At 37.7% G+C, this 11214-nt stretch overlaps 1 non-coding gene across 1 annotated transcript; it reads right to left on the minus strand.

Moving 5' to 3' along the window:
* Positions 1 to 10823: 10823 nt before the first annotated feature.
* On the minus strand, positions 10824 to 10929 carry LOC145615840 (small nucleolar RNA R71). Its single transcript, XR_014107423.1, has one exon. It is a non-coding gene; the product is annotated as a small nucleolar RNA R71 (small nucleolar RNA).
* Between the last annotated feature and the right edge of the window lie 285 nt (positions 10930 to 11214).

Consider the following 11214-nt stretch of genomic DNA (forward strand, 5'->3'; position numbering starts at 1 on the left):
ATGGTGAAGGGTGCCACAATTCATGATCATATTTTCAAAATGATCAGCCTCATTCAAAGTATGGAGAAACTGAGGCACCCATATAGTGATGAGATGGCAACAGACATCATTCTCCACTCACTTCTAGAAAGTCTAACAAGTTTAACATGAACTTCAACATGACTGCCACTACAAAGACTACGAATCAATTGCATGCAATGCTAGTTAGTGCTGAAAAGAAAATACCTAAGGATCCTAAGAAAGAAGTTCTCATGGTTCAAAAGGGAAAGGGGTTCAAGAAGAAGGGGCAAAAGGCTAGTGCTAAGAGCAAGAGCAAGTCAGTTGCCAAGGCTCCAACACCTGAAAAGCCTAAGGCGACTCTAAAGCCCAAGGCTGCAAGTGAAAGTGAATGCTTTTACTGCAAGAAAAAGGGGCATTGGAAGCATAATTTCTAGAAATACCTCGACTTCCTCAAGAAGAATGGAGCATCAACCTCAAGTATTATGTTATAAACATTTTAACTTTCACTTAGGTATGTAATACCAAGTTGTAGTGCTTAACATTTGTTGTGCAGGAACTGCAAACAAGTGAGGCAAGCAAGGAAATGGAGCTTGAAGGTGCACTAGGAGTATTTGTGTGGCCAGAAATAGCTTCATAGTTTTAAATTTCTGATTAGTTTATCATGAATTTTAGACAATTTCCAGTTTTTTTGATGAGACAATATTTCAGTTATTTGTTTTGAATACTGATTTGGTTTACTTGGCTTGGACAAGTGTTGATCCATGACCAAGGTAATAAATTGTTTTCATTTTGCTAGATATGAGTTAATTTTGGTGTTATGACATTGATATAATTAGATCACAAAAGTAAAATTAGATGATTGAAAGTAAACTTACTTATAATAAAGTAAGGTTAGGTCACCTAAACCATTTGCACGTCCAAAGTACAAATTAGTTGGACTCTTATTCTTATATGATTATGAATCATATGAGAATTAGAAGTCATGCTTGATAAGATAAGATGACCAAGTTACCTTTTAGTTGAAAGGGTAAAGGAGCTAAAATGACCTTATGGAACTCATACATATGATGTGTGTGGACCAATAAGTTCAAGACTTAGCAAAGAGATTTAACTATTTCATTGCTTTTATTAAAGATTTAAGTAAATATATCGATAATTACTTAATGAAGTAAAAGCCAGAATCATTGAAATGTTATAAATTCCAAAATGAAATGTAAAATCAGTTTGAGATGAATAATTAACACCACAATATGATTGTTGTGATAAATATTTAACGCAAAAGGAATGAACATCTAAAGGATTTGTTGAATTAATTCACAATCCAGGAACACTACAATTAAAATGTATGTTGAAAGTAGGAATCAAACTTTGCTTGCCATGGTTCGATCTAAGATTTGAATGATTTAAAAATATCATTTTGAGGATATGAATTAGAACAACAACAATTGTAAATATACTAAACAGAAACTTACCAAAGCAGTAGAAAGATGTCATAAGAGTTATGGATTGGAAATGTTCCAAAGTTATCTTTTCTAACAGGATTGAGGGATTATGAAATCTATGTAAAATGCTTACAAAGAAGACATAATTGACCCTAAATCAGAGGTGTTATTCCTACAATCGCATAGAAACAAAATGTTTGTTGCTCGCGATAGTGTCTTTATAGAAAGAAATGTCTTCCTACAAAGCCAAGTGGGAGTAAAGTTAGATCTCGATGAGATTCGAGACGAGCAACAAATGGATGTGGATGACACTACATCAGAGACGAAGGCGCATGAAATCAGCTAATTTGATAAAACATGTGTCGAAGCAAGCTAATTCAACTAGCGAGACTTTTATCGTCCTACTAGAATGAAAAGCTTCAAAGAGTTGAAGAGAATAATTCTATTATCGCTCATACCTATCGTAGGTTACTTAGGATCAGAACAAATAGTTTGTTGGAATTCTGGTAAAAGGTGGATTCTAAAATTTTCCTATTGGAATGGTTGGAACCCATACCTACAAGCAAGCTTTGAATAAGTGCCAACTTAGGAAATGGCTAAAGCCATGAAATCCAAAATGGACTCCATGTTGTAAAGGTGTCTTACAAATAGGGTCAAACCTATTAGTTGTGTAAGCCTATTTGGATTATTCTAGTTATGGAAATCAAAATCACCTTCATAAAATGTTCTTGATGGATGATATATATATGATACAACCTAAGACTTTTGAGATCCAGAAATTCCTAGAAAGTTTAGCAAACTTCAAAAATTTATTTATGGATTGAAGTAAGCATCAGGGAGTTGGAACATTCATTTTAACAAGGCGATCAAACAGTTTGGTTTCCTTGGAAGAACGAAAAAGGAATCTTGTAGAGACAAGAAGTTTAGTGGGAGCAACTGATCTTCTTAGTCTTGTATGTAGTTGACATACAGTTCATATGAAATGATATATCAATGCTTTAATAAGTCAAGCATTGGTTAAGAAGTTGCTTTAAATGAAAGGCATAGGAGATGTTGAATACATATTGGGAATCAAAATCCACAAAGTGAATCTTGAAGAATGATTGGACCAAATCAAAAGACTTATTGTGATAAGGTTCTTGACAAGTTCAAGATGCAAGACTTTAAGAGAGGATATCTTCCCATGTCTCATGCTATTACACTCAGTAAAACTTAGTGCCTTCAAAAGCTAGTAGAGTTGAGTTGTATGGATAGTGTACCTTATGCTTATGCAAAAGGGTCCATTATATATGCCATGATATGTATAAGCAAGTTGTTACTGACAAGCTAAAGTCGTATCACCTAATCAAAAGTAATTCCTAAATCCTTTAACTAAAGTAGATAGGGAAGTTGACAACGGTGGAAAACGTAGGTCGTTATCTACCCTCCCCAACGGTCAAACAAAATTTATAAACACTTAACCAACCCTATACTAGTATATGGTAAGTCAAGGGTCGAACCCAAAGGAATGGTGAGCTATTGTCTATCGCCTAAAGTCAAGCTATCCCGAAGTCCATAGGTAGGATTGTGAATTCTAAACTAGGACAAACACTGCAAATAGAATTAAAGAAATCAAATGTAATAAGCACTAGGGCTAGGATCCACATGTATTCATAATGGAATTGACTAATTGGGAGTCAAATTGGCTAAGTCAAACAATGTGAGGGAAGATCAATCATGCAACCAATAGAGCATATCAAGCTATTCTCCTAGAGGTCTAACTAGCGTCAACTACGATAAACTCTAGCTAGGAAACATCACAAGATACCTCAATCGTGTAAATGTAAGCCACAAATCAATGGTCCGTATCAATGTGAGCTTACAATGCAATCTAGTGAAACAATCAAAGTTGGCCACTCTTCAAATAATCACACACATGCACATGATCATCAACCAAATTTAATCAAACTATCAACTCCATCAATTATCCCCAATTAGCACTAATCCAGTACTCATACATGCTTCACCATTGCCCTAGCAAGTAATCTACTCACTAATCATGGTAAATAAGATCAAAACAAAACTAATCAACGCATTCATCATGATCATATTAAGCAATCTAAAATCAATACAAAAATCAATCAAACTTCAATCAAATATCAATCAAACCAAAACAAATAACCAAGCATATGAAAAACAAATGAAATCAACTAAGATCAAACTATAAATTAAATCAAAGAAGAGTAATCCTTACAATACTTGATCCAAGATCAAATGAATTGAAGAAATCTTGAATCATCAACAATCAACCATGAATTTCTCTCTCTAAAAACCTAGAGTTTCTCTCTCTAAAATATTATCTCAAAAGTTCTCTAATGATTATCTAACTGATTCTCTAAATTGATTCTCTCTCTAAAAATAGAAGGAAATACCGTATATAAGAAAGATACAAATAAAAGAAGAGTCGGTTAGATCGTCCAAAAAGAGACCCCGAGAGGTGCGGGCGCACGAAAAAGGGTACAGAACAGGGCACCCAGGCAGGTGCGGCCGCACTTAGCTGATGTGCGGCCGCACCACCCAGGTGCGCGTCCGCACTCTGCACGTGCGCACCCGCACCTGGTGGCAGCTCACACATTCCTTTCTTTGTCCTAGCTCAACCTCGTGCATTCGTCTTGGTGATGATGATGAACACCAAGGTAGGTAGTCTTGAAATGGACATTTTGGTGGGTTCATGGCAAAGATGATGCCCCCACCGCATACGTGCACCGTACCAATCTCTTGACTTGCTCTTTGCGTTCCCTCAAACTTGAAGCTCCAAAGCGAACACGAGGCATCCAACTTGATGAGAAATGTAAGAGGAAGGCTCGGGAATCTTTGGAAACACGATCATAACCTGAAAACAAACAAATAAAAGGGAAAAAGAATGAATAAACAAAGAAATGCACAAAATAAGTAAACTAACTACGAAAAGCACAAACTAACGAAATAAAGAGCAAAAATAAGAAAAACTAAGGAAAAGAGCTACAAAATGGAATGAAAACCATCCTAAAAGAGATCAAATGAGTGCCATAAATGACACTCATCAAATTCCTCCAAGCTAAACTTTTGCTCATCCTTGAGCAAAACAAAGCAAGAAAGAATAAGGATGAAAAACTTATTCAAGAAGAAAAAGAAAAACTTAAGACGAGAATATACACTAAGACTCACTGTCGTAGGAATCACGGTTGTTGTTAGCTACAACAAGCCTTTTAAACCCCAAAGTCGCCTATGAGGACGAGTGAGGTCTTGTAAGGGTATCCTAAGAGTTTAACCACAAATCTCCACCAACATCAAAGAGGAAAAACCACAAAAAGAAAAGAAAAAGGAAAAAGGAAAACAAAACCTTTGCGAAATGGACTTACAAAGAAACCATAATGCAAATGAATGAAAATCTTTCTCAAGTAGTCAAGGTATGCACTTTTCAAGATATCTAAGGTTGATTGAAACATAGGGTATGCTAGGCATAGGAACTAGACATCACAATCCACGTTCATCCCAAACGATCTTACCGCATTCTCCCCACTAGTCTCAAATATCCCCTTAGTGAGCATCCCAATGATTCCTCGAAGGAACTAGAAAAAGAGATTTATTTAGGCTACTCGAAAATCTTGACTATGCATCCCCTTTCCTTAGGTAATGACCCATGATTCCCTCCCCCAAATAATGACTTAACTTTCTAGGTCGAAAGGTCTTTCCCCAAGGTTGTAATGTAAGGCATAAAGGGTGAAGGTAGGCTAAAATTTAAAATTTGGCGGTTTTCCTAAAAAGTGAAGCAAAAGGGTGATCAATCCTTAACAACACGGTCAAGAAGTCACCAAACAAAAACAACACCCCCAAGCTTATTCAAAGCTATATTCACAAGAAATATATACAAAAAGCGTAAACGCTTCTCCCCCAAGCTTAAATGAAGCATTTTCCTAAAAGCTTAGAAGGAGAAAAGAATACATCAAAATATTTTTGAATTTCACTTTTTTCAATTTTGTTTGTTTTTTTTATAGATATGCTTTGTCCTTGCCTTTTTCCAAATTCGGACAGCTTTTTCAAAACTGCACATATTTTTCCATGCCTTTTATAATGTAGGACGACTTTTACTCATATACATTTGCCATTATTCACAACAAAGATTAAAATCACAAACTTGCATCAATGGAACCATAAATCTCAACTAAATCACCACAGCTTCTTCAAGAATGATCAATTGCTTCACAAAAATGAGAAAAAAGAAGAAAATGAAACAAAAGGCCAAAGATCTAAAGATGTGGCTTGAAAAGAAGGAAATATGCTCAAATGGTTGCAAGAAGGAAAATGGAAACCCAAAAACAAATATGAAACAAACTAACGTAAAAATATAAAAATACCACCCCGAAAAAGGTGCCTTTGTCCTCCCTAGATAGCTCGGTCTCGGGTTTAAGAATCATACATCAAGCTTTATAGATTAGGTTTGCAAAGTCAAGGATCCACGCCGCTCATACAAAATAGGTTGAAGGCTTGAAAAACGATAAACTTCACATGGATGTAGCAAAAACTCACTAGTGGTGTCAAATCGACTATAGGGAGCAACTACCAAACATGTCACAAACAAGTAGAATCCAGCTTCATGATCCTCCTAGTTCAAACCAACTTCCCTAGCATACACCTATCCTAGAGTCAACCAAACATAGTCTCAAACTGTGCATACCTCATCACAAAGGGCCTAGATCGAGCATTAGAGGACGAGACCCATCATGGGCCTCATCACTCTAGGTGGTTGGCCATAGGGAGGAATAAGGAGGGTTTTGGGCTTTGTGCCCTAGTCTAATTCTAATAGGATTATAGATAGACTAGGTGCCTAGGTTTACATGCAAGCAATTAACTGATCATTTTGATCAAACCTGAATTAGCAAACATGAAGCCTAACCCTCTCATACTCCTCTCTCTCTCATGGCTCTTTCCTCCTCCTCGGCACCGGTGGTCTCTCGTGGTGGTGGTGGTTCGTGCGGTGGTCGGTTGTCCATACAGGTGGTGATCGCAGTTTTCATCAATCACTCGACCAATCTAGTATTGGTGGATGACTCATTCAATGCTCGTGGATTAAGTAGAGGAGAAATGCTTGGGGCTCTTTTCTCTCCCTGATTTGCCTGTCGAATAGCCTCGTGGAATTCACGCATCAAAGGTATGATTATTTGTCTTGTGTGTTATGCTTGTGATTCATGGGATTAGGTAATTTATTTATATGATTCATGTTTTCCGCATTATAGTGCCTATAAAATCCTACACAAATTCCACAATCAAGGTAAGGCGTCTGCGCGCCTTGGTCGCGCCTTTATCGCAAGCGCGCATCGCTAGGTTTCACTTTTCATACCAGATTATTACGGGCGCACAGGCACTTTGCGAGGGCGCGCATCTATGTCGACTAATCTCTTTTAAGCCTTTGTATAAAATGTTTTAAGTCTCTCTCCTAAGAAATTAATTAGGGTATTAGCTTGATAAGTGTCATTTATGGCACTCATTTGGTTCTTTTTAGGGTGATTTTCGTGCTATTTCATAGCACTTTTCTTTAGTTTTCCTTTAGATCTACCCCTTATTTCTTTAGTTTGCACTTTTCTTAGTTTGTTTTCTATTTTTGTTCATTACTTGGTTTATTTTGTTATTTTCCCTTTTATTTGCTTGTTTTTGTTCAATTTTTAGGTTAAGATCGTTGTCTAAGGATTCCCGAGGCTCCTTAGGATGCTTAGTGTCTTCCATTTTGAAGCTCAAGTATGGAGATGTGTAAATTTCAAGTTTCTTCAAGGCGTGCTTTCAAGCCGTGGGGCACCAATTGTAGTGTTGAACCCACCATAGAAGCCTTTTTGGTTCTGCCATGTTCCGTGTTCATCAAGCACATCAATTGGAGTGCATGAGGAAGAGCAAGTTGAGAGTGAAGGAAGCTGCCCTGTTCCTAGGCGTGGGCGCGCCTATCTAGGTCTCTGTTCCGTACCCATTTCTCCGCGGCCGCGCTTCCCTTTTGTTACGACCGCGCCTGTACGGGTTTCTTTTGGGACGATCTAACTAACTTCTTTTGTAATTTTCCTATGTATAGTAGAGAGGGAGATTTTTAGAGGAATTAATTAGAGATTAGATTAGACATTTTTAGAGAGGTTTTAGAGATTAGAGAGAGAAATTCATGGTTGATGATTGAAGATTGATGATTCTAAGAATTTTCCTATTGATTTGAAGCAAGTTTGTAAGGATTTTTTTACTTTAATGCAATCTTTAGTTTTTGATTTCAATTGTTTTGTTGATTGAGCAAAGTTTGATTGATTTGTGATTGATTTTAGTTTGATTAATATGATGATGATGAATTTGTTTTTTAGCTTTGTTTTGATCTTGATTTCCATGGATTGTGAGTAGTTTACTTGCTAGGGTGATGGTGAAGCATATATGAGTAATCGATTGATGCTAAGTGGGGGAAATTTGCGGATTTGTTGATGTGATTAAATTGGTTGATTGGTTATGTGCATGTGTGTGATTTATTAAAGAGTAGCTAACATTGATTGTTGCACTAGATTGCATATTAAGTTCAAATTGATACGGACAATTGATTTGTGCCTTGCATTTGTCGATTGAGGTGTTTTGTGACGTTCCTAGCTAGAGTCTCTCGTAGTTAACGCTAGTTTGACCTCTAGGAGATTAGCTAGACATACTCTTTTTATTGCATGATTGATTTGCCCTCGTATCACTCGACTTAGTCAATTCCATTCCCGATTAGATGAATCAATTGCAAGTATATGTGGATCCTAAACCCTAGTACTTGATACATTTGATTTTAATCTCGTTTGTTTAGTTGTCTTAGTTTAAACACACCTCTATTCCACTATTTCGGAATAGCTTGACTTTAGCAATAGAGACCGCCCACCATTCCCTAGTGGTTCGACCCTCGACTTACTCCTATACTTGTATAAGAGTGTGTTTAGTGATTATAAATTTTGTTTGGCCTAGGGAAAGGTTAGTCCAACGACCTAGTCTTTAAACCCTGTCAAATGGCACCGTTGTCGGGGAATGACATTGTGGTTTTCTGATGAGTGACATTTATGGCACTCATTTGATCTCTTTTTGGATGAATTTCATTTCATTTTGTAGCTCTTTTCCTTAGTTCTCCTTAGTTTTGCTCTTTATTTCTTTACTTTGTGCTTTTCGTAGTTAGTTTCTTTATTTTGTGCATTTCCTTGTTTATTCGTTGTTTATCTCTGTTATTTGTTTGTTTTCATATGTTTTTAGATTATGATCGAGCATCCAAAGATTTCCGGACTCCCCTTCAACATTTATCATCACATTGAACGCCTTGTGCTAGCATTTTGAGCTTCAAGCTTAGAGGAACTCGAAGAGCAAGTCTCAAGACCAGTGCACGCATGCGCTGGGGGCATCATCTATGCCACATACCCACCAAAATGCTCATATACTTGCTGCCTACTTTGATGTTCATCACCATCACCAAGTTGTGCGCACAAGGATGATCAAGATCGAAGAAGGGGAGGAGGAGACCCTCCTAGGTGCGGGCGCACAGGTGGCGCGTGCGGCCGCATAGGTGGCGCGTGCGGGCGCACCCCCCCTGGGTTTGTGCCCGTACCCTGCTCCGTGCGCCTTCTTCTTCCCTATGTGCGGCCGCATCTCCGTGGGTCTATTTTTGGACGTCATAACCGACTTCTTTCTTGTATATAAAGTAGTTTCTTTCCATTTTTAAGGGGATATTCAATTGATTAGATATTCATTAGATTTGATTAGACTTGATTAGAGAGGTAATTAGAGAGAGAAACACTAGTTTTAAGAGAGAGAAATTCATGGTGTATTGTTGATGATTCAAGATTTCTTCATTCCAATTGATCTTTGATCAAGTTTTGTAAGGTTTACTCATCTTTGATTTCAATATAAGTTTGATTTTAGTTGATTTCATTTGTTTTTCATATGATTGTTGATTGTTTGATGTTTGATTGAAGTTTAATTGAAGTTTCATTGAAGTTTCCTTGATTTTTGTATTGATTTTAGATTCCTTAATATGATCATGATGAAATTGTTGATTAGTTGTGTTTTGATCTTAATTACCATGATTAGTGAGTGGTTTACTTGCTAGGGTAATGGAGAAGCATGTATAAGTAATGGATTAGTGTTAATTGGGGATAATTGATGGAGTTGATGATGTGATTAAACTTGGTTGATGAATCATGTGCATGTGTGTGATTAATTGAAGATTGGCCAACTTTGATTGTTGCACTAGATTTCATTGTAAGTTCACATTGATACAGACCATTGATTTGGCTTGCATTTACACGATTGAGGTGTCTTGTGATGTTTCCTAGCTAGAGTTTATCGTAGTTGATGCTAGTTAGACCTCTAGGAGAATAGCTTGATATGCTCTTTTGGTTGCATGATTGATCTTCCCTCACATTGATGGACTTAGCCAATTTGACCTCCCAATTAGCCATCTCCATTATGAATGCATGTGGATCCTAGCCCAAGTGTTTATTTGTTGTCATTAGCTCTAGTTTTAGAATACAACCCCACTTTCGATTTCGGAATAGCTTAGCGCAAGACAATAGACATTCACTCACTATTCCTTTGGGTTCGACCCTTGACTTGCTACTATACTTGTATAGGGGTTGGTTGATTGTATAAATTTTGTTTGGCTGATTGGGGAGGGTAGTCCAACGACCTACCATTTCGCCATCGATCAAAATGGCGCCGTTGCCGGGGAAATGGTGTCTTGATTGTGTATTGTTGTTGAGTCTATTCCATTTTATTGAAAAAACACAAATAAATTTTATTTCTTTCTTTTAGGCTACACTTGTAGCCGTGTTTTTCACAATGTCTTTTGAGATTTTGCATGCATAGCGCTCGTGATCGATCTGTTGTGCCTTTTGATCCGAAAATCGAGAGGACACTCTCAAGGAGAAGAATAGCAAATCGATATTTGCAATATAGTTCTTCAAGTTAAGAGGAGTTTGAGGAAGAGATGCAAGAAGGAGGAATGGGAGAGAATCCAAGGGTAGCCTTGAAGGAGTTAGGCATTCCCGGTGCTTATTGGTTTGAGAGTGGGATTGCTCTCCCTACAACACCGGCGAATGATTTTGAGATAAGACCGGCCATGATTACTTTGATAGAACGGAGGCAATTTAGTGGAGCAAGAGTGAGAGTCCGTTGAATCACCTAACGGAATTTGAGAAGTATTGCAATACCATCAAGGTGAACGACATTTCTCAAGAGTTCATTCGGCTAAATTTGTTTCCCTTTCTCTCATTGGTCGTGCCTTAGAGTGGTTGGATAAAGAGGTTAAGCCTAATTCGCTTAGAACATGGGATGATGTTACTAGAGCTTTCTTGTCTCGCTTTTACCCACAAAAGAAGACGCCCGAGGCTAGGGCATTAATCCAAGGATTCAAGCAAAGGCCTAATGAGAATCTCTACGAGGCATGGGAGAGGTACAAGGAGTACCAAAGAGAATGTCCACATCATGGGATTCCTACTTATCAAGTGATCCAAATTTTCTATGGAGGTTTGAGTGCTCAAGGCAAGTCATGCCTAGATGGAGGAGCCGGTAGTCCTATAATGAATAGGACGGAGGAAGAAGTGGTAGACATAATTGAGGATATTGTGAGAGAGAGTCTACAAGCAAGAGTGGCTCAACGGTCTATTCAGTGGATCATCTCAATGCAATCAACAACTTGTCATCCCAAATTTCAAATCTAGGGAAAGAGATGACATCAATCAAAGCGAAGCTTGAGAGTGTGTCCGCGAATTCTTTG

The sequence above is a fragment of the Chenopodium album genome, chromosome 25, assembly GCF_948465745.1.
Source record: "Chenopodium album chromosome 25, dcCheAlbu1.1, whole genome shotgun sequence".
Lineage (NCBI taxonomy): Eukaryota > Viridiplantae > Streptophyta > Magnoliopsida > Caryophyllales > Amaranthaceae > Chenopodium > Chenopodium album.